Raw genomic sequence first — 18,815 nt, 5'->3', positions numbered from 1 at the left:
CTATCCACTGGAAAAAGGACAGTCTCTTCAATAAATGGTGCCGGGAAAATTGGACATCCACATGCAGAAGAATGAAACTAGACCACTCTCTTGCACCATACACAAAGATAAACTCAAAATGGATGAAAGATCTAAACGTGAGACAAGAATCCATCGAAATCCTAGAGGAGAACACAGGCAACACCATTTTTGAACTTGGCCACAACAACTTCTTGCAAGATACATCCATAAAGGCAAGGGAAACAAAAGCAAAAATGAACTATTGGGACTTCATCAAGATAAGAAGCTTTTGCACAGCAAAAGAAACAGTCAACGAAACTAAAAGACAACCTACAGAATGGGAGCAGGTATTTGCAAATGACCTATCAGATAAAGGACTAGTATCCAAGATCTATAAAGATCTTCTTAAACTCAACAGCAAAGAAACAAACAATCCAATCATGAAATGGGCAAAAGACATGAATAGAAATCTCACAGAGGAAGACATAGACATGGCCAACAAGCACATGAGAAAATGCTCCGCATCACTGGCCATCAGGGAGATACAAATCAAAACCACGATGAGATACCACCTCACACCAGTGAGAATGGGGAAAATTAACAAGACAGGAAACAACAAATGTTGGAGAGGATGTGGAGAAAGGGGAACCCTCTTGCACTGTTGGTGGGAATGTGAACTGGTGCAGCCATTCTGGAAAACTGTGTGGAGGTTCCTCAAAGAATTAAAAATAGACCTGCCCTACGACCCAGCAATTGCACTGCTGAGGATTTACCCCAAAGATGCAGATGCAGTGAAACGCCAGGACACCTGCACCCCAATGTTTATAGCAACAATGTCCACAATAGCCAAACTGTGGAAGGAGCCTCGGTGTCCATCGAAAGATGAATGGATAGAGAAGCTGTGGTCTATGTATACAATGGAATATTCCTCAGCCACTAGAAATGACAAATACCCACCATTTGCTTCGACGTGGATGGAACTGGAGGGTATTATGCTGAGTGAAATAAGTCAGTCGGAGAAGGACAAACATTATATGGTCTCATTCATTCGGGGAATATAAAAAATAGTGAAAGGGAATAAAGGGGAAAGGAGAGAAAATGAGTAGGAAATATCAGTGAGGGTAACAGAACCTGAGAGACTCCTAACTCTCAGAAACGAACAAGGGGTAGTGGAAGGGAGATGGGTGGGGGGATGGGGTGACTGGGTGATGGGCACTGAGTGGGGCACTTGACGGGGTGAGGAGCACTGGGCGTTATGCTATATGTTGGCAAATTGAACTCCAATAAAAAAATATTTTTTAAAAGGATGTGGAAAAAGGAAAGCCTTGTGCACTGTTGATGGGAATGAAAATTGGTACAGCCACTGTCGAAAACAGTAAGGAGGTTCCTCAGACAATTAAAAATAGAACTACCTTATGATCCAGCAATTACACTTCTGGGTATTTATCTGAAAAACAAACAAACAAACAGGGGCACCTGGGTGTCACAGTTAAATATCCAACTCTTGGTTTCTGCTCAGGTCATGATCTCAGGTTTGTGAGATCGAGCCCCACGTTGGGCTCCGTGGAGTCTGCCTAAGATTCTCTCCCCCTCTCCCACTGCCCCTCCCCTGCTTTCTACAATAAATAAATCTTTTTTAAAAAGTGCTAAGTTGAAAAGATAAATGCACCTTCATGTTCATTGCAGCACTATTTACAATAGCCAAGACATGTAAACAACCTAAATGTCCATCATGGGATGACACAGATAAGGAAAATGTGGTGTCAGGGAAAAGTCTCTTCAACAAATGGTGTTGAGAAAACAGGACAGCAACCTGCAAAAGGATGAAACTGGACCACTTTATTACACCATACACAGAAATAAATTCAAAATGGATTAAAGACCTAAATGTAAGACCTAAGAGTATAAAAATCCTAGAAGAGAACACGGGCAGTAATTTCTCTGACATTGGCTGTAGCAACTTTTTCCTAGATAGGTCCCCTGCAGAAAGGAAAACAAAACCAAAAATAAACTATTAAGACTACATCAAAATAAAAATTTCTGCACAGTGAAGAAACCAACAAAACTAAGACAACTGAACTGAATGGGAAAAGATACTTGCAAAGGACATATCCAGTAAAGACTTAGTATTCAAAATATATAATGAACTTGTAAAACTCAAAAGACAAATAATCCAATTAAAAATGGGCAGAAGATATGAATAGACTTTTTTCCAAAAAAGACATCCAGATAGCCAACAGATACTTGAAAAGATGCTCATCATCACTTATCATTAGGGAGATGCAAATCAAAACTACAACAAGGGACGCCTGGGTGGCTCAACGTTGAGCATCTGCCTTTGGCTCAGGGCGTGATCCCGGAGTCCTGGGATAGAGTCCCACGTCGGGCTTCCTGCATGGAGCCTGCTTCTCCCTCTGCCTATGTCTCTCTCTCTCTCTCTCTCTCTCTCTCTCATGAATAAATAAATAAAATCTTAAAAAACAAAAACTACAATGCCATATCACCTCACACCTATCAGAATGGCTAAAATCAACAACACAAGAAACAAATAGATGTTGGCAAGGATGTGGAGAAAGGGGAACCCTCCTGCACTGCTGGTGGGAATGTAAACTAGTGCAGACACTCAGGAAAACAGTATGGAGGTTCCTCAAAATGTTAAAAATGGAACTACCTTACAATGAAGCAATCACATTGCTGGGTATTTACCCAAAGAATACAAAAACACCAATTCAAAGGACTACATGCACCCCTGTGTTTATAGCAGCATTATTTATAATAGCTAAGATATGGAAGCAACCCACGTGTCCATCAATTGATGGATGGATAAAGAAGACACACAGCAGAATATTATTCAGCCATAAAAAAGAACCAAATCTTGCCATTTGCAGCAACATAGATGTAGCTAGAGGGTATTATGCTAAGCAAAATAAGTCAGAGAAAGACTAATACCATACAATTTCACTCATATGTGGAATTTAAGAAGCAAAATAAATGAGCGAAGGGAAAAACAAGAGAAAGAGGCAAACCAACCAACAGACTCTTAATTATAGAGAACAAACTGATGGTTACCAGACGGGAGAGGGTCAGGGGATGGGTGAAGCAGGTGATTGGGATTAAGGAGGGCACTTGTGATGAGCACCACGTGATGTATGGAAGTGTTGGTGGGATCCTTGGGTGGCTCAGTGGTTTAGCACCGCCTTCAATCCAGGGCCTGATCCTGGAGATCTGGGATCGAGTCCCACATCAGGTTCCCTGCATGGAGCCTGCTTTTGTCTCTGCCCGCCCCCCCCCCCATCTCTCATGAATAAATAAATAAAAATTTTTTAAAGGGAAGTGTTGAATCATGAAACTGTACACCTGAAACTAACATAACACTATGTTAACCGGAATTAAAATAAAAACTTAAAAAAAATAAAATATGGTATCTACATGTTTATGTATGTGTGTGTTTATATATAATTTATATGTTATTATGTATTATGTGTCTTGTATATATATTATATTTATATAGATACATGTATTCATATAATATACATAATGCATATAATATACATACATGTGTATATATAATCCATGCACATAGTATATACATGCTTATATAATATGTATGGCCCAGTATTATTCAACAATAAAAAAGAATGAAATCTTGCCATTTATGACAATGTGGATAGAACTTGAGGACATTTTACTAAGTGAAATAAGTCAGGCGGAAGAAGATAAATACCCTATGACCTCATTTATATATTGAATCTTTTTAAAAAAATGAGCTCATGGGTATAGAAGAAAGACTGGTGGTTGCCTGAGGTGGAGAGTTGGTGAGTGAAGGAGGTCAAAAGGTATAAATTCCCAGTTATAAAATATGTCATGAGGATGTTGTATACAGTGTAGTGACTATAATTAACAATACTATATTACATATTGGAAAGTAGCTAGGAGAGGGGCACCTGGGTGGCTCAGTCACTTAAGCAACTGCTGTCAGCTCAGGTCGTGATCCCAGGTTCCTCTGATTGAGCCTCACATTGGGGTCCCTGCTCAACGAAGAATCCGCTTCTTCCTCTCCCTCAGCCCCTCCCCACTCACACATGCTCTCTCTCTCTCAGATAAATAGATCAGATCTTTAAAAAAAAAACTAGCTGGAAGAATAAATTTTGAAAGTTCTCATCATGAGAAAAAAATTTGCACCATGTGTGGTGATGGATAGTAACTGGATTTATTGTGATTATTTTGCACTATATACAAATATGAAAGCATTACACTTGAAATTATTATAACATCAATTTTTTTAAAAAAGGATAGTTCCCTGAAAAGTGTGCACTATACACTCAAAGGTTGCCATTCATATCAGTCTATATTATGGATCTTTCCTGAATGTTTATATGCTCGGTATAGGGGAAAATGATGTCTCATTTAATTAGATTTATTCCATGAATAGTTCTTTGTCCTGCATGCTCAAGTATTGCCATTCAGGGCAGCCCGGGTGGCTCAGCGGTTTAGCGCCCCCTTCGGCCCAGGGCATGATCTTGGAGTCCGGGGATCATGTCCCACATCGGGCTCCCTGCATGGAGCCCACTTCTCTCTCTGCCTCTCTCTCTCTCTCTATCTCTCATGAATAAATAAATGAAATTTTTTTTAAAAGTATTGCCATTCATACAACAGTCTGGTGGTATGGTTATTTCTGGACTTCTAATATGGTAAACATGGAGGTAACTAAGGGCATCATAAAAATGAAATATTCCTTGAACTTCAGGTACACTGCACAACTCACAGGATGCCATTGATATACTATTATGTGTGTATGCGTAATTCTGATCTCCTGAGGTTCATATAGGGGTAAGAGATTACTGAATGAAAGTAGATATATTCAGGGGCACCTGGTTGGCTCAGCTGGTTAAGCATCTGCCTTCAGCTCAGGAGTCCCACATTGGGCTCCCTGCTCTATGGGGAGTCTACTCCTCCCTCTCCCTCTGCTCCTCCCCCCAGCTTGTGCTGTCTTTCTCAAATAAATAAATAAAATATTTTTTAAAGGAAGTAGATATATTTGATGCATATATGCATACACTGCACAAATGAATGGATTTCATTGACTATTTGGTCTAGTCTTTGACGTTTTCTAGACTCCTCTCTTCTTAAAGTTGTAAGTAATGCCCACATGAAAGAAGGCTTATTCCATGCATAAGTGCACTGCACACCTGAAGTAGTGCCATTCACTGTCTTACCTACTCCGTGGATATTTATGGGCTCCTCACTTCTTACCGTGGAGGTACGTAATGGCCACAATAAACTAGACTGATTCTCTCTGCTGTTTACTGCACTCCAAACCCATTTAGTACCCTTCATATCCCAGTCTGCACCATGGATCTTTCTGTCCATGCTAATGGAGAGGTATATCTGGGACACACAGAAGTAGATGGAGTTTGTTTGCATGCACTGCATAGTCAAGTTATGTGATTCACATCCTAGTCTTTGCCATGGAGTTTTTGGATTCCTGACGTGGTCAATGTGGAAGAAGTGATGGTCACATGAATGTAGACCGGGTCCATGTGGAGCTGTGTGCTCTGCACACTCAAGGGTGCTATTGACATCTCATTTTATGACATGGATCTTTCTGTATCCTCATTGCACAATTGGGGAAGCAAGTGATGGCATGTGAAAGTCAGTTTATTCCATTTATGCTTGGGTATGCATGAGAAGCAGTTGGTTGAGCTAAGACTTAGAAGCAAAGAAACTAAAAAAAAAAAAAACTAAAAAACTAAAAAAACTAAAAATTAAAAAAAAAGAAGCAAAGAAACTGAACAGGATCATCCTCAGAGGGCCAAGGTCACCAAACTCCACCAGCCTACTTCCATTTGTTATCTTCTCAGGAAAATCAGAAATCTTTTTTGTCTTTTTAACACTTTTCCACTCCCTTGAAAACATTCCCACTATTTTGGTTTTAATCTGAGGCAAAAATACAATTTCTTAAGCACTTGCCATGTTTGGACACACTACTAAGCCCTTTACATAGTTTATCTCATTTATTCATTTCCATGGTCTCCCAAGTCAGATATTAGTCACATCTCATTTTTTTAAATGAGAAAATTGAGCTTTTTTTCACCCTCTCCACCCCCTTCTCAGCACTGCTCTGGCTGCACCCATCTTGGTCTCAGCTCTGGGCTCCTGCTATGCAAGCACCACCATCCTCTTTCTCCAGCCACCATCACAATCATCTCCTGGGACCTCATCAGCTAGGATGAGGTGTTATCCAACATCTACAAGATCTGGGAGATTACATATGGGCTGTGCCTGTGGGGGAGAGGATGGTCAGGAGAACAGAGGGTAACACCGATGCCTCACTCATTGGTGAAATGCCTCCACAGAAGGCCCTGAGGGTGAAGGTTACAGAAAGTACAGTCAGCAGTGGTATAGATACTGTCCTGAACCATCACCTGCAGAAACCAGCTGCACAACAGAAGCCTACAAGAAAGTATGTCAAAGATTACACGAGATCAATCAAAGACAAACTTGAAGAACAGAGGCCAGAAAGAGTAAAACCCTTCATGACCCGGGCTACAGAACAAACCAAGCACATCCTCACTAATTGCAAAAACCTTTATTGATGAAAACATGAACCCAGATGGCAGGGCTGCTCTGCTGGACTATTCTGAGGGTGGTGAGACCCCATATAGGATTTTCTTTAAAGATGGTTTAGAAATGGAAAAATGTTAATGAATTTGGCTATTACTTTGGATGTATCACCTGTTGTCATAACTGGCTGCTGTTCCTCATCCATATAACACCAGGACTTTGATGAATGGGACTGAGGTCATCGTGGGCTCTTCATTTATTTTAACATTGATTTATTTGGAGTGGAGGCATTTAAAAAAAAAGAAAAAAGAAACATGTCAAGTATGTTGTCTACAAATAAAATACATTTAAACTAAAAAAAATGAGGGGACGCCTGGGTGGCTGAGTCATTTGAACAGCTAACTCTTTTTTTCTGCTCAGGTCATGATCTTGGAGTCGTGTGGTCAAGCCCCACATCGGGCTCTGTGATTAATGGGGAATCTGCTTGATATTCTCCCTCTCTCTCTCTCTCTCTCTCTCCTCCCTCCCTCCCCTCCCTCTGCCCTCCCCCCTGATCACGCACTCTTTCCCTCCCTCCCTCTCTCCAATGGGTAAATGGGTCTTCAAGGGAGAAAAATAGACTAAACAAACAAGGAAACTGAGGTACTTAAATGGCTCTTAAGTAATAAAGCCAAGATTTAAATTTAGGCCAATCTGAAACCAGAACTCAAAGTACATGATCTTGTTAATACGTCTTTAAACTGTGTTGTCGTTCTACTAATGGTGTTTTGAGCAGAGAAATTTAGCTGCTTCATAAATATTACATTTTGGAAAAATGGAAAGTTCATTGAAGGAAAATGTGAGCCAGAAGATCTCAGACTGTCATGTGTATAAAGTGTTGTATTAATTAATGTGCTCCAGTGGCTGAGATTCCATTCTTTTCAAAAGAGATTAAATTTTAAGATTTAAAAAATTATGATTGTAGCCTGCACTTGCATCTTTGCCTAATATGACAGTCAAGTGTGACTGAAGCATAAAGGGTTTACGCACCCCTCTCAGAGGGAGCTCAGTTCACCTTGTGAAAAGTGAGTTACTGCAGAGATAAAAAGAATGTGTCTAGAGGAAGCTATTGTAGCCATGTCTTCTTCCTGCTGGGCCTGAGCCTTCATGCAGATCCTGAGACCATATATCAAGACTTTTCTAAAAATAAAATAAAATAAAAAAAATAAAAATTAAAAAAAAAAGACTTTTCTAAAAGCACCATTATAGGGATGCCTGAGTGGCTCAGAGGTTGAGCATCTGCCTTTTGCTCAGGGCGTGATCCTGGGATCCAGGATCGAATCCCACGTCGGGCTCTCTGCATGGAGCCTGCTTCTCCTTCTGCCTATGTCTCTTCCTCTCTCTGTGTGTCTCTTGTGAATAAATAAATAAATAAAATCTTTTTTAAAAAGCACCATTATATGAATTAATAAGTAAATCATTGAAAAGTGAAATTAAACTGAAATTCCTAGGAAAAGAAAATAAATACTCTAGGACACAATGTAGCTAAATTAGGCCAACATAATTAAGTTCTAGCTTTTAGATCACTCTAGTTTGTCTATCGATGTAGACAAATTGATAACAAATTAGGGATATCTGGTCTTCACCCACAAGCTTCTGTTTATAAACACCAGATATTTCTGATACCACTACTTTTGCTGGGGAGGTTTAATTTTGCCTTGCAGTTTAATAGGATTGGAGTAGTTGGAATATATTCTCAGAGCTGAAGTATTCCTGAGCTTATACAACAACCAGTAACAAGTACACTTATCTTAAAGGTGAAGTTCAGTGGTGAGCAATTCTATGAATAGTGAATGCCTTTTAACCTACACAATACCACCCTTGACTGATTTTCGTTTTTGGAGTGTCTAGGTTCAGTTCAAAGGATTTCAGCATGAAGTACACAAATAGCAAGTTTTTGTATTAATTTATTTTCACCGTGTTTCCCCCATTCCTGTGTATATGTGTGTGTACAAACACCAACAATCTTCTTTTAATATAGAAATATAAATAATACCCACAAAAGAAGAGCTATTCTACTTTCCTTAGATGTTTAACTTATTGTTCAAATAAAAGTGTTAACAACGCCATCAAAGTCTAGCTGCCTCAAACCTAAAGATGTCTCCTGAACCTTGGATTTTTTTTTTCATTTACTCTGTTCCTGAGTCTCTGCTGTGACTTAGTATGGAAACATACACCTTGTTTGGCTTGCAATCTAAAAGAGACAGTTTCTGTCATGATTCCTTTAGAGTTTATGCTAATAATGCATCTTTTGGATTTCTGCTTCTAGCCAAGATGGAGTAACAGGGTCTGGATTTACAGGAACAAAGTTATGAAACAACAGTTTTCAAAACGTTGGATGTTAGGCAATGAAGGACAATCATCCCCAAAAAACAGGAAACATTCTATGTAAGCTTTATGATTGCCCCAGAATATTGAATCCAATAACATATAAAAAGGATACATCGTGATCAAGTTGGGTTCACTCAGGAATACAAGGCTGGTTTAATATTAAAAAGTAATCAGTAAAGTGGCATCTGGGTGGCTCAGTGGTTGAGTGCCTGCCTTTGGCTCAGGTCGTGGCTCCAGGGTCCTGGGATCAAGTCTCTCATCAGGCTTCCTGCAGGGAGCCTGCTTCTCCCTCTGCCTCCCTCTCTGCCTCTTTCTACATGTCTCTCACAAATAAATAAATAAAATCTTAAAAAAAAGAAGTAATCCATAAAGGGGCACCTGAGTGGCTCCGTCGGTTAAGCGTCTGACTTCAGCTCAGGTCATGATCTCAGGGTCCTAGGACAGAGCCCCAAATAGGGCTCCGTGCTCAGTCAGGGAGTGCTTCTCCTTCTCCCCCTGCCCCTCACCCTCCACCCCCTACTCCCTCTCCCTCTGCCCATCACACCCCACTCATGCACATGTGCACTTTCTCTCTCTCTCAAATAAAATCTTTTTAAAAGAGTAATCAGTAGGGGATCCCTGGGTGGCTCAGCGGTTTAGTGCCTGCCTTTGGCCTGGGGAGTGATCTTGGAGTCCCAGGATCGAGTCCTGCATCAGGCTCCCTGCATGGAGCCTGCTTCTCCTTCTGCCTCTCTCTCTCTCTCTCTCTCTCTCTCTCTCATGAGTAAATAAATAAAATCTTTAAAAAAAATAATCAGTAAAGACTCAACAAACTAGGAATAGAAGGGAACACTCACAACCTCATAAAAGACATCTATGAAAAAATTGCAACTAACCTTATACAAAATGATGACAGACTAAATGCTTTCTCTCTAACATCAGGAATAAGGCAACGATAGATCCTCTTACAGTTCTGTTCAAAATTGTACTTGAGGTTGTAACCAGTGCAAGAAAACAAGAGAAACAAAAGGAATTGGAAGGGAAGAATTGGAAGGGAAGAATAAAACTGTCTTTATTCACAAATAATATACTTTTCTTTGTAAAAAATATCCTCTGGAATTGCACAAAAGGTACTATAATAAGTGAGTTTAGCAAGCTGCAGAGTACAATATGCAAGAAATTACATTTCTATATGATAACAATGAAAACTTGGAAATTAAAATTATAAAAATATCATGTATAGGGACACAAGAAATATAAAATAACTATGAAAGAATCAGACAAATATATGTTATACTTGTAGACTAAAATCAGAAAAAACACTGCGTAGGAGCACCGGGGTGGCTCAGTTGGTTAAGCATTCCTCTCGGGTCATGATCCCAGGATCCTAGGATCCAGTCACATGTCAGGCTCCCTGCTCAGTGGGGAGCCTGCTTCTCCCTCTGCCTGCTGCTCCCCCTGCTTGCGCGCGCTCTCTCTCTCAATCTCTCGCTGTCAAATAAATAAAATCTTTTTTAAAAAAGGAAAAAAGAAAAGTTAACAACTTACCAAATAAACATATGCCAGCCCTATGATTCAATTGTTCCTCTTCTACTTACTTGCCCAATGAAAGAAAAATAAAAGCTTATATCCAAACAAAGACTTTTTTAAATTTTTTACTTATTTATAAGAAACACAGAGAGAGAATCACAGATATAAGCAGAGGGAGAAGCAGGCTCCCCGCCGGGAGCTCGATGGGGGACTCGATCCCAGGACCCTAGGACCACGCCCTGAGCCAAAGGCAGACGCTTAACCACTTAGCCACCCAGGTGCCCTCCACACAATGACTTGTATGCAAATGTCCATAGCCGCTTTACCTGTAATTATCAAATACTAGAAACATTCCAAATGTGCATCAATGAATGAACTTAAACAATTATGATGTATCATGAGGTGGAATACTATTAATAAGAAAAGCAGGGCATCTGGCTGACTCAGTGGATAGAACATGCAACTCTTGATCTCGGGCTTGAGTTCTAGCCCCATGTTGAGTGTGGACATGACTTAAAAATAAAATCCTTTTTTTAATAAAATCTTTTTTTAAGGTTTTATTTATTTGAGAGAGAGAGAGAGCAGGAGCAGAGGGAGAGGGAGAAGAAGATTTCCTGATGAACAGGGAGTCCGATGCAGGACTCGATCTCAGGAACCTGAGATCACTACCTGAGCGGAAGGCAGATGCTTAACCAACTGAGCCACCCAAGTGCCCCAAAATAAAATCTTAAAAAAATAAACCAATAAAGAAGAATGGGCTAGTGGTACATACAGCAACAAGGATGAATCTCAAAATACTTTTTCTGTATTAAAAAAGCCAAATGGAAATGAGCATTCCTGAATGATTCCACTTAGATAATATATAAAACTCTGAAACACGCAAACTGATCAAGAGCAACAACAACAACAACAAAAAAAAAACACCAGTGGTTGCTTGGGTAAAGGGGATGAAAAGTACAGGAGGGATGTGAAGAAGCTTTTGGCAGTGAAATATTCTTTATCTTGATCGTGGTGATGTGTATACTTCTATCAAAAGTCATCAAATTGTACACTTTGCATATGTGAAGTTCACTGTTAATTACAGCTCAGTAAAACTACTTAATTATTTTTTCTTCTGTAGCAAATTAGCTTGCTGTATCTTCTTACAAAGATTTATTTATTTGAGAGAGAGAGCACAAGCAAGGGGAGGAACAGAGGGAGAGGGAGACAAGCAGACTCGACTCAGGCTTTATCCAAGGACCCTGAGATCATGATCTGAGTTGAAACCACAAGTCAGATGCCCAACTGACTGAGCCACCAAGGCACCCCTTGCTTGCTGTATTCTAAAAGATAGATGATCACTGTTACATTTGGTGCTTTGGTATCACACTACAAAAGACTTAGAAGTATTGAACAGAATGAGAAACATGGTCAAAGGGCAGCTGCCTTGTGGGTTAAAGGAATGTAAAAATAACTTCAGTCATCTGAGAGGTTAGTACAGAAAGGGGAAGCAATTTTAGAGATGCTAATTATTCCTCATTTCATAAATTATTTCTACATATATTTTGTTCCTGACCTGTTTTGTTCCTTGAAGTTAAAGTTATTTTAAACTTAAAATTTAAAAGACAAACAAACACACACATTTCATTGAGGGAAGAGATTGCTATCACTGTGGCCAGTTACTATCAGATACTGTGGCATGGTTTGTAATATAAATTGGGGTGAGAGAAGGCAAAAAAATTTTAAGGTAATAAGACAAGGGTATTACTTTTCAATAAATAAAAGTCAAACACGTATTACAGAGGAAAATGGATTTCTCTTTCTTTTATAGACAGAACTATGGAAGAAAAATTTTTTTAAGATTTTATTTATTTATTCATGACAGACAGAAAGAGAGAGGAAAGACACAGGCAGAGGGAGAAGCAGGCTCCAAGCAGGGAGCCCGACGTGGGACTCGATCCCTGGTCTCCAGGATCACACCCTGGGCCAAAGGCAGGTGCTAAACCGCTGAGCCACCCGGGCTGCCCCTGGAAGAAAATTTTTGTGAAGACAAGATGTATTTGACTTTAAATTCTTTTTTTTAGATTTTATTTATTTATTCATGAGAGACACAGAGAAAGAGAGAGAGAGGCAGAGACACAGGCAGAGGGAGAAGCAGGCTCCATGTGCAGGGAGCCCCACGCAGGACTCGATCCCGAGGCTCCAGGATCAGGCCCTGGACTGAAGGTGGCGCTCAACCACTGAGCCCCCGGGGCTGCCCCTGACTTTAAATTCTTTAGATGATCAGGGGCACCTAGGAGGCTCAGTCAGTTAAGTGACTCCTGATTTCAGCTCAGGTCATGATTTCAGGTAATGAGATGGAGCCCCTTAATGGATTCTGGGCTGGGCAAGGAGCCTGCTTAAGATTCTCTCTCTTTCTCTCCCTCTGCTCCTCCCCCTAGCCATCGAAAAGAATGAAATCTTGCCAGTTGCAATGATGTGGATGGAGCTAGAGAGTATTATGCTAAGCAAAATAAGTCAGAGAAAGACAAATACCTTATGATTTCACTCATAGGTGGAATTTAAGAAACAAAACAAATGAGTGAAGGGGGAAAAAAAGAGGCAAACCAAGAAACAGACTAGAGGGGACGGGGGTGGGGAGATGGGTGAAACAGATGATGAGGATTACGGAGTGCCCTTGTCGTGATGAGCACCAGGGGTTTTATGGAAGTGTCGCATCACTATATTGTACATCTGAAACTGATGTTACACTGTATGTTAACTAACTGGAATTTAAAAACTTTTTTAAAAGGTAAAGAGGGGACGCCTGGGTGGCTCGGTGGTTGAGCGTCTGCCTTTAGCTCAGGTCATGATCCCAGGGTCCTGGAATCGAGTCCCACATGGAGCTCCCTGCAGGGAGTCTGCTTCTCCTTCTGCCTATGTCTCTGTGTCTCTCGTGATTAAATAAATAAAATGTTTTTAAAAATAAAATAAAAAGGTAAAGAGAATTCTATAGAAGATAGGAATAGAAGATACAGAGGCTTCAAAACCCCTAGACTCAACATAGAGTGCCCAAGGAAGTTACCTCTCCCTGAAAGCTGAAATCCAGATCTTTTGGAGAAGTCAGGGTCATGACTAACTGGATGACAGAGAAGTCATTGTGGTGTCACAGCAGCAGAATTTGCTGGAAATCCGCTGATAACTTGCTGGAGAAAATCTGTTCCTCTAGGGTTCCTGGGAAGCTGTTCACAGGGAGGTGTGTCACAAGAGGCGCGCTGCTATAAAACCACTCAAGATGGGTGCCAAGGGAAGCTTCTGGATGATGGATGCTGCCAGCTTCGGTGCCCTGTGGGACCTGTGTGCTGAAGAAGTGGCACTAGTGAAGCCCAGCATCTAAATGAGCCTGCTGAGCAAGCATATCAGACCATGATGTGAAATCCTTTCCTCCTGCAATGGCTCTTCAAACACCTCTTACAAAGCTTGACACTGCAGCTAGCAGAGGACAATTTAAAGGGTTCTGACCCATTTTCCCACTGCAGGTGAAAAAGGGTAAATTTGAACCTGAGAGTCAAGGAAGCAATAACTGGCACAGGAATTGCACAAAGTGATGAAGGCCTGGGAGGTGACCGTATAGCACAGCTCACATGTGCCCACAAGGTTCTGAGAAACAAAGGAGCTGAGTGCTGGTCCTCCTCAGCCCTCCAGCCATGGGGTTTTGGATCAGCTACTACCTCTCTGCAGATACAGTTTATTTTTTTTTTCAGATACAGTTTAATATATGCTCTGCGTCCTACGTGTATTCCCTTCAGAAAACTATGGTGGGGCACCTGGGTGGCTCAGTCTGCTAAACATCCGACTCTTGGTTTTGACCCAGGTCATGAGATCGAGCTCCTACTCGGGCTCCACACTCAGCATTGAGTCTACTTGAGATTCTCTCTCCCTCTCCCTCTGCCCCTCCCACTAATATGTGCTCTCTCTAAAAGAAATCAATCTTTTTTAAAAGAAAGAAAGAAAACAATGGTGTCTCAGGCAGGAAGGAATATCCTCATCTTCCATGTTCTTCAGATTTCACTGGCTGTATTTATAATGTGGCTTATAGGGGCCGACAAGGGTTTACCAAAAAGTGATGGCTTGAGCAGACTAGCAGTATAGTCATTTACCCGGCTTACCCTTCCCCAGCAGGCAACCAAAAAGAAAAGAAAGGGAAATGTCAGAAACATTTATTAAGTATTCTTTACCACATAAGCATTTGTATAAACTCTATACCTATACGGATATATTTTATACACGTACATTTTACAGCAGAGGCATCTGAAAATTAGTGACTTGTCCATGTGGCAGAGCTGTGACTTCAACTCCTACCTTCTGATTCCAGTTCCAGAGTTCAGTTCACTAATCCACGTGGAATACTGGCTCCCCATAAAGATCGCCAAGACAATTTGTTGATAAGACAAAGCTGAGTTTATTCTTACTGCAGTAAAAGAGAGCAACCTTGACAGAATTTTGGGTGGGGAGGAGAAACCAAGCTGTTGTGAGATATTCGAGTTCTAGCTTCAGGAAGGCCTTTCAGTGGAGAGTCTTAGGATTAGGTAAGGATGGTGATGTAATAATTTAGGATGGGTGACTATGAGGTGAGGATTTTTAAGGCAAAGAATTCAGAGTCTGGAGGAGTAATGTATCGTTCAGGAAGTTCCCAGAATGAGCAATAAAGTTATTTGCAACTATTATCTTATTGAGCAAGAGTCTAGCTGAGACAGCAAGTTAAGGTGAAGACAGCAAAGTATGAAGTAATAAAGTCACATTAATGAGGTAACAGTAAGCTCTGTCGCTGTATATGGTTTGGGTTGTCATCCATAAAGGTTTCTCTTTTCTCCGTCTCAATGCTCAAATTTAAGCATGATGTATGACAAGTTATTCTGTTAGTGGAATGATCATTAACCAATTTCAATATTAAGACCACTCAGCATAATGACTAACTCTTACGTAGTCCTTTCTATGGGTTCTTTATATCCCACTCATTGAAATCATTGTGACTCTATGAAGTAGGTAGTATTTTCATCCACATTGTATAGACGGCAAAGTGATGCACAGAGAGGTCAAGTAACTTACTCCAGTTTACAATGCATGAGGCAGTTGAGCTGGAATTTGAATCCAGGCAGTCTAACTCCAAAGTCCTTTTGAGGACCTAATTAGTATACTAATTATTCCATGTTAGGGGTTCACGGTTACTGCTCCTTCAATTCATCTGCAATTCATATCATACAGATCAGAGAGGTGATTCAGATTAATCTATTGCCCAAGGTCATCTAGTTAACAAGTTATGGCCTTCAAACTAAGTTTGCAGACTTCCTCACCTGAGTAATTATTTTCCCCATCACCTCCCTCCAATTTGGCCTCCCACAGCTACCTCTTGATCTCCAAAGAACAATTAACACAGATGCCTGGGTGCCTCAGCGGTTGAACGGTTGAACGTCTGCCTTTAGGCTCAGGTCGTGATCCTGGGGTCCTGGGATCGAGTCCCACATTGGGCTCCCCGCAGGGAGCCTGCTTCTCCCTCTGCCTGTGTCTCTGCCTCTCTCTCTGTCTCTTATGAATAAATAAATAAAATCTTAAAAAAATAAAAAAGAACAATTAACAAATCCATTAAATATTGTCCGACAAAGACAAAATACACCCAAGAAAGCGAATTCTGTATTGTTAGGGATCTCTGCAAGTTAGAGCATGGATTGAATTCTGATTGCTTCTGTAAAATAGAATAAGAAAAAAAAAGAATTTTCATGTTCTCATGGCTTTGGAATAGCTTCACTAAATGACTTTCGTTAAAAGGAGTGAGTGAAAGTAACAATCTTTGTCTTAGAACAAATATTTAACTTTTATAATAGAAATGTAAACAGAGCAATGATTTCTGATTTCTCAATATGTTCTTTCTTGCTGAAGGACATTTAACTAGTTGTGACCTATAGTCAGGATAAGTGTAGTGCAAACTTAAAATTCCCAACAGTAAGGACACACAAATAGGAAAGATAAGCCTTGAGTGAAATCTTATTTGGCAAAGAGCACGGCACCAGTGAATTTCTAATGCTAAAGATTTTTTTGCCATTAACTCGGGAACTAAAGCTTTATGGAAGTCACTAGGGCTGACCTTCTCCTATCCTTTAACAGGATAAAACTCTTGTCTCTTTTAGTTGATGGGCCCTTTCTTCGGACTCTAAAGTTGATGGACAAGTTGCTAGATAGTCTGAGCGCCAGGGGAAAACCAATAGGCGTGCAACTTACAGAACATTGCCAATAAAAATGTAACCTTTCTTTGTTGTGCATTTCACAAGCAGATTACATAACCTTTTGGGGATATGTCATCACCACCAATAGCATTTTTTTTATTTAAGTTCTTATTTTAATTCCAGTTAGGGAACGTACAAAAATATGGAACTTTTTGCAAATTTGCCTGTCATCCTTACACGGGTGCCATGCTCATCTCTATATCGTTCCAATTTTAGTTTATGTGCTGCTGAAGGGAGCATGACAGCAAGCATATTTAAATAACAGATGCTAGGGCACCTGTGTGGGTTAGTTGGTTAAGCATCTGCCTTTGGCTCAGGTCATGATCCCAGAATCCTGGAATCGAGCCCCACATTGGGCTTCCTGCTCAGTGGGGAGCCTGCTTCTCCCTCTCCCTCTGCCTGATGCTCCCCTCTGCTTGTGCTTGCTCTCTCTCTCTCTCTCTCTCTCGATCTCTCTTTCTCTCCCCTCCCCTATCAAATGAATAAATAAAATCTTAAAAAAAAAAAAACATGTTAACTGTGCAAGGCTTTTTGGTAGGCGTAGTTTGATTTGGGCTTTGTTTCTTCCCTTCTTTCCTCATGGCAAATGGGGGAGGGGGAGGAATGAAAGAGAGAGAGGCAGGGGTAACAGGAATGTTCTAGTGGGCCCACTTGGAGAAAGGTGCGCAGGTGCTTCCTGTTCATCCCCCCAGCCCAACACACACCCACATTGTAGAAAGAGCCCCATGTGGATGAAAGAAGCTCTTTATGTTGCCTTAAAAATGACACAGTAATTATGTGTTTCTCAGTTGCCTCTCCCTAGATTTACATGCCCAAAGCCATGCAAAATTTCCACTCCTTAAGCCACCCTCTTCATCCCCTGCTGTCTTGATATCATTTCCTTGTGAATCAACCACTGTGGAGGCTGTCACCTGGTTTCTAATATAGCTCGCCTTTAAACCAAATTTAAAAAAAAAAAAACAGTACACTGGAGAAAAACTGCACATCAATGAGCAAGTGAATTAGCAAAGTCTCTTTGCTAAGATACTGTGATGAGCCCACAGCTTTCCCTGATTCCAGGTAGATCCTATACAGGAAGTGCCCTCCCAAGCAGGAGACTCTCACCCTGTTCTTCGCTGAAGAGGGACTCTCCCGTGTGGGACAGCCACCTCAGCCTTGACACTTTGCCCATCCCTCTGAAATGCAACAAATCAGTATTTTGTCTCCACTTTAAAGAGTGAAACATCTGGAACTGGGAGGCCAAAGATAAATCCTTAAGTTCTGGCTTAGTGGCTTAGAAGATACCACTTCTCTAAGTAGATCGCTCTTGTTCATGATTAATCTCTCCCATTTTTAAAAAAGATTTTATTTATTTATTCATGAGAGACCCAGAAACATAGGCAGAGGGACAAGAAGGCTCCCTGTGGGGAGCATGATGCGGGACTCGATCCCAGGACCCCAGGATCACGACCTGAGCCAAAGGCACATGCTCAACCGCTGAGCCACCCAGGTGCCCAGGATTTGTATTTCAAGTCAAATTGTATTCTCCGTTTCTTTTCCTACCTGAACCTAAAGAGCAGATTTTGTGTGCGTGTGTCTGTGTGCATGTCACGCATATACACCTCAAAAACTTGTTAACTCACACCATTTGTCAGTGAAGAGTGATGAGAGACGTTTCAGCAGGAGTTCTTGGGAGCGTTAGGAGTTTCTCAGGAAGCATGTGGAGCATGGAGTACTGCGGTGACATATTTTCCCCCTAGGAATGTGATCCCGTTGGTGGATGAAGGACTCCACAAAAGAGCAAGAGCACTGATGCCGACATAGGGCCAGCAAATACATCTTAGAAATTTTAAATGGGGGAGGGGAGATCAAGGGTTTGAGCAATTGGGAGTCCTCTTTGCTTCCAGGCTCAACACGGACACAAAACTAACTTAACAGGTTTTCCTTCAGGCAAAACTAGACATACCGTCAGTTTGAGATTATAAAGCCACATTCATCCTCTCCAGATACCAGCGTTCCAGCTCCTCTGGCTCACCTTGGGACCATCCTGTGTAATCCCAGGAGTGGCCGTTGCCCTGACATTCTATGATAGACCAAATACTGGTCGTCCTCCAATGTCCATGTCCTGACCTCTGGGGTCTTCACTTAGGTATC

General features: G+C 41.0%; 1 long non-coding RNA gene, 1 other non-coding gene and 1 pseudogene across 2 annotated transcripts; 1 reads left to right on the top strand and 2 right to left on the bottom strand.

The window, feature by feature from the left end:
• Positions 1-6,281: 6,281 nt before the first annotated feature.
• On the top strand, positions 6,282-6,926 carry LOC140627594 (translationally-controlled tumor protein-like; annotated as a pseudogene).
• A 5,147-nt stretch (positions 6,927-12,073) lies between these two features.
• On the bottom strand, positions 12,074-15,162 carry LOC140627595 (uncharacterized). Its single transcript, XR_012026261.1, has 3 exons — positions 14,695-15,162; positions 13,487-13,763; positions 12,074-12,449 (listed from the first exon to the last, which is right to left on the bottom strand). It is a non-coding gene; the product is annotated as an uncharacterized lncRNA (long non-coding RNA).
• A 1,656-nt stretch (positions 15,163-16,818) lies between these two features.
• Positions 16,819-16,922, bottom strand: LOC140628891 (U6 spliceosomal RNA). Its single transcript, XR_012026820.1, has one exon. It is a non-coding gene; the product is annotated as a U6 spliceosomal RNA (small nuclear RNA).
• Positions 16,923-18,815: the final 1,893 nt, after the last annotated feature.

The sequence above is a fragment of the Canis lupus genome, chromosome X, assembly GCF_048164855.1.
Source record: "Canis lupus baileyi chromosome X, mCanLup2.hap1, whole genome shotgun sequence".
In the NCBI taxonomy this organism is placed as follows: Eukaryota; Metazoa; Chordata; class Mammalia; order Carnivora; family Canidae; genus Canis; species Canis lupus.
This window is presented reverse-complemented; position numbering and strand designations above follow the sequence as displayed.